Source organism: Physeter macrocephalus, chromosome 18 (assembly GCF_002837175.3).
Source record: "Physeter macrocephalus isolate SW-GA chromosome 18, ASM283717v5, whole genome shotgun sequence".
Lineage (NCBI taxonomy): Eukaryota > Metazoa > Chordata > Mammalia > Artiodactyla > Physeteridae > Physeter > Physeter macrocephalus.
In genome coordinates, this window is record NC_041231.1 from 96,321,774 (window position 1) to 96,326,190 (window position 4,417).

The 4,417-nt window shown below is 43.2% G+C and overlaps 1 protein-coding gene across 8 annotated transcripts in view; it reads right to left on the reverse strand.

The window, feature by feature from the left end:
• The window catches only part of MYLIP (myosin regulatory light chain interacting protein), a 130,965-nt gene that overhangs the window by 43,715 nt on the left and 82,833 nt on the right, over positions 1-4,417 (reverse strand). The window contains exons 10-11 of one of the 8 annotated variants that reach the window (XR_008615727.1): positions 1,120-1,265; positions 864-888 (exon numbers count right to left, since the gene is read on the reverse strand). The exons of the other annotated variants lie outside the window; for them this stretch is intronic. The gene's annotated coding sequence lies outside the window, so the exon portion shown is untranslated. Of the gene's footprint in view, positions 1-863; positions 889-1,119; positions 1,266-4,417 lie in introns of those variants that run through there. 8 annotated transcript variants of the gene reach the window in all.

The window sequence follows — 4,417 nt, forward strand, 5'->3', positions numbered from 1 at the left end:
AAAAAAAAAGTCATGAAGAACCTAGGGGTAAGACAGGAATAAAGACACAGACCTACTAGAGAATGGACTGGAAGATATGGGGAGGGGGAAGGGTAAGATGTGACAAAGTGAGAGAGTGGCATGGACATATATACACTACCAAACCTAAACTAGACAGCTAGTGGGAAGCAGCCGCATAGCACAGGGAGATCAGCTCGGTGCTTTGTCACCACCTAGAAGGGTGGGATAGGGAGGGTGGGAGGGAGACGCAAAAGGGAAGAGATATGGGAACATATGTATATGTATAACTGATTCACTTTGTTATAAAGCAGAAACTAAGACACAATTGTAAAACAATTATACTCCAATAAAGATGTTAAAAAAAAGATTAAGTCATCTGAAAATATAGTTTAACTTCTTCCTTTCTAACCTAGATTCCTTTATTTCACTCTTGCCTAATTGCCCTGGCTAAGGCCTTTTGTACCTCAGCTGTATAAGGAGCTGAATATCTGTTATCAGCCATCACAGAAGGATGACATCACAGAAGCACTGCAGCTCCTTTAGCCCGGCAGCTAATGCTTAATATTCAGCCTACCCCCAAATCGAGAGATACATGCTCCCCAGGGTATATTTCAATAGAGCAAAACAAGTCTCTGGCACTAATCAGGCATGTGCTTGGTCAGTTTACTACAGTGTTCCCAGCTAGGGAGTTGGGACACCAGGAAAGAAAGAGAAGAGGAACAGCTTTGGATGTAGAACCCTTTCTGTGAGGGCTAACACCCTTAGGGACTGCAGCCAGAGAGGGAAATGGAGGAGCTCGCAGAGGAAGAGATTGGGGCTCACGTAGACAGAACTGCAGCCATGACCTGGACAAACTTCCCGGCTCCTGCCCGCCATCTGCACTGCCCACTGCAGGTCGAAAAAGAAAAGAAAATCACTACTTTTTCAAGCTACTAGCCAAGTAAGCTCTTTTCTTCTCAGACTTGGAGTCAACAAATTCTATAGGCCATCCTAATTAATGAGGAAAGCTCCAAGTCAGGCATGTTTTTCTAATGTTTTCAAGCATTCTGTGCTTCTAGCACTTCCCTGATTGGTTGGGCTCTGGAAGGTATCCAAAGAGACCTCTGAGATTGTACATACTTGTGGCGGCTGTTTGCTGTGAGGTGGAAACAGACCCTTCTCCCTCACTGGAGGTAACACTGCGGCCCCTGTGACTTCAGCAACAAGATGAAATAAACGTCTTGGTTTGCGGGCAAACTGTGCAGAGCAGGCTTTGTGGGGCAGCCCTGCAAAGGTGGAAGAGCTATTCAAAGGTTGCCAGGCTTATGGACACAATCCAGTTTTTAGCAAAATCCATGCCCAACCTCCTTGAAGTGCCCCATTGAGAAAACGGCTTGAAAATAGGTTGAATACATGGGGAGCAACATTGGTAGAATAGATTTAATGAGCCAAAAAATGTGGTTTCAAATGCCCCTCTGAGTGCCACTGCCTGGCTTTGCCAGCAGATGTAGAAATGTGCACTGGGGAAAACTCAGAGAGACATAAAGCAGTGCTTATGCAAACTCTAAGCCAGTCAGTTGCATTCATGTTCAAGTCCAGAAAATTTACTCATGTGTAGAAAGATATGTCTGAGCTGAAGGGGAATTGTTTATGGTCCTGACTGCATGGTAGGGTTGGGGGCAGTGTGTGTGCAGAAGGAAATCTCTCGGATCTCCTCCAGAGCGTTTTTGGCTGTGCTTTGCCTTTGGCTCCCAGAAAGGTGGGGAGGAGGTTGTTTACTGTACAGTCAGATCCTGATTATTCAGGGGCTGATTATCCATTTCATGGATTCGTTGGCCTTGGGCCTCTCCTTTTTAAGGGTTTCCTGACTTTTGGGGATGCTGTTACTCAGCTGATGCCAAATAATGGACAGAATGAAAAGAGACGAAAAGTATTCTTACCGTATGTGAGCAATTCCTATAAAGGATTTGATCAGGAAAAGGGAGCAAACTGTGTCATTAAAATAGAATCTGGGGCTTGTTGGGGGGATTTCTTTCTCTGTTCTCTGTATGTGGTGTCTTGAGCCACTACTGCTGTTGGGACTCCATAGCAGATTTGCTGGGGAAAGCTCTGGAAGGTGATGCTCATGAAGTGAAGATGAGGAGAGAGAGCAGCCAGCTGGGCTCACAGTAAGGAATGTTGACTACAGAGAGTCAAGCAAGGCAATGGACCCTGAAGAAACATTTGGGCTCTGACTACACTTGGTCTACAGCTGCTTATGTGTCATCAGTAGGATTCAAGCTCCATCAATTTCCTAGACACCCAGTGATCAGACACTTGGTAACGATGACTTGACGGGGGTCAGTAACAAATGCCCAGAGGCCAGAAGCAAAAGTACAGATCTGTGAGGACATCTGGTGAAGCCAAACCCCAAGAAAGTCATGGAAATGGAAAATGAAGATATTCATTTCCACAGGAGAAGTTGCATTAACCATTGGGAAGGAAAGTGGGATGACCTTTCATAAAATTAACGGCAGAAGAATCATATGACTTAAAAATACCTTCCTTTAATAAAGATTTCTTAGAAGGAACTAACTCTTTTATGTTAATATACTGAAGGCTAAGAACTGATTAATGTCATTACTTTGAATTGTAATCTCGTCATTAACCTCTCTCACTTTCCTTTATTAGTGACCATTTATATTTTTTAATTTATAGGATACATTTAATAAAATGATTGCAATTATACTTTAAATTTGTAATTAGGATTTTTAAATAATTCACAGAGCTTTTCAAAGAGTTCTTCCCTGCTCTGTGACTCTTGTCCTTTCCTCTAATCTCACCACTTAATTCAAAATGAAAGTTTTTATTGCAATTGAAACAGAACAGGAATTATATTTCAGTCTTAAGTCTTTAACCTTGCTCTTGATTTTTTTCCTGTTGTTATCAAGTTTAAGAACATTCAGGGCTTTGGGTTCAAATATCTATTATTTTTACTGGTGAGGTTGACAGAAGCTCCCACCAAAGACAAGGTGTGTTATAAACTAGAAAAACCGATCCTAAAAGCTTCCTCCACCCCTCACGGCTAGGATGTTTCAGGAAAAAACTAGTTTGACAATAATCATAGTCCTTAAACTCCTTTAGTCCCAGTTGACTTTGAGATTCTAATAAAATTTATGGATTTTCTTCCCAGAGAAGTCCACATGAACACAAAAACACGGATTCCTTAAAGCTAGTCTACTCTGGTTAGAGTCTCCTGAAGCAAAACTGGTTCTACAGCTGCATCCATGGGAGATGAGCTTTAAGGAGGACTTAGAAACTTTTTCTTTATAATCAACATAAAGAAATGAAGGATTGCCAAAAAATTAGGAAAGGAATGCAGTGGGGGAACTCAAAGGAAACAGAGGTGCAAAAAATGAAAATAAGTAAACTCATAGAAAAAATGCAAAGAGAAGATTATGGGAAACCTCTTGTGGTAACACTACATGGGAGTTTATTCTGTCTTAATCTCAGCAGCACCCAGGGAAGGGAGGACCCCAGAGTAAAATGATCTGCAAAATTGCTTTTCGGAAGCAATGCAATGATGCCGACAACAATTTGAAGCAAGCATGTGAGAGGACGGCGGGGAGGAGAAAGTCTGAATTCAAAAGACCCCAGCAGGAGATGCCCTGTGACAGAATCCGACTTGACAGGCAGAGGCATGTACTTCTGCTGTCATCTCAAAACAGAAATCTCAGGCGACATATTTAGTATGCTCTTGAGAATCCACCGTGTGTCAAAGGAAGAGCAGGCATATGGTCAAGCCACAAGGCAAAACCTGCCCTGAGTGGTGGAGATGACTCAGACCTTCGTTCCTATTCCTAATAAAAGAAGGCAGCTCTCTCCTGCTATGGGATGGCTTCGTTAACGACAAGTTGATTGAAGATGCATCGGGAGTGCCGACTGTCTTTAGACAAACTGTACCTTGGGGTCTTGCCACAGAGCTAGCCACTGGTCTAGCAATAACCTATGTTCAAGGGGTTTGGCAAAACATGTCTAATCAAGCAGTTTGAAACTGATGGGTTTGTGTTGAGGAGTCTGTTACTGGATGCTTCCTAAAATAGCAGCAAATAAATCAAGAGCTCCTAAGAGGTATGCTTTGCTCTAAGTACAGTGTGTTGCTGTAGTGGTAGAGATAAAATTCACAGAAACATTGTTATGAGTTTTCAATGACAGCATTATTTCACATTTCTAATGCAACTGATATTGTCTTGATCAGGAATAGAAAATGCTATGTGGAGATTATTTAAAACGTCTGGTCAGGGTTTCCCTGGTGGCGCAGTGGTTGAGAGTCCGCCTGCCGATGCAGGGGACACGGGTTCGTGCCCCAGTCCGGGAAGATCCCACATGCCGCGGAGCGGCTGGGCCCGTGAGCCATGGCCGCTGAGCCTGCACGTCCGGAGCCTGTGCTCCACAAAGG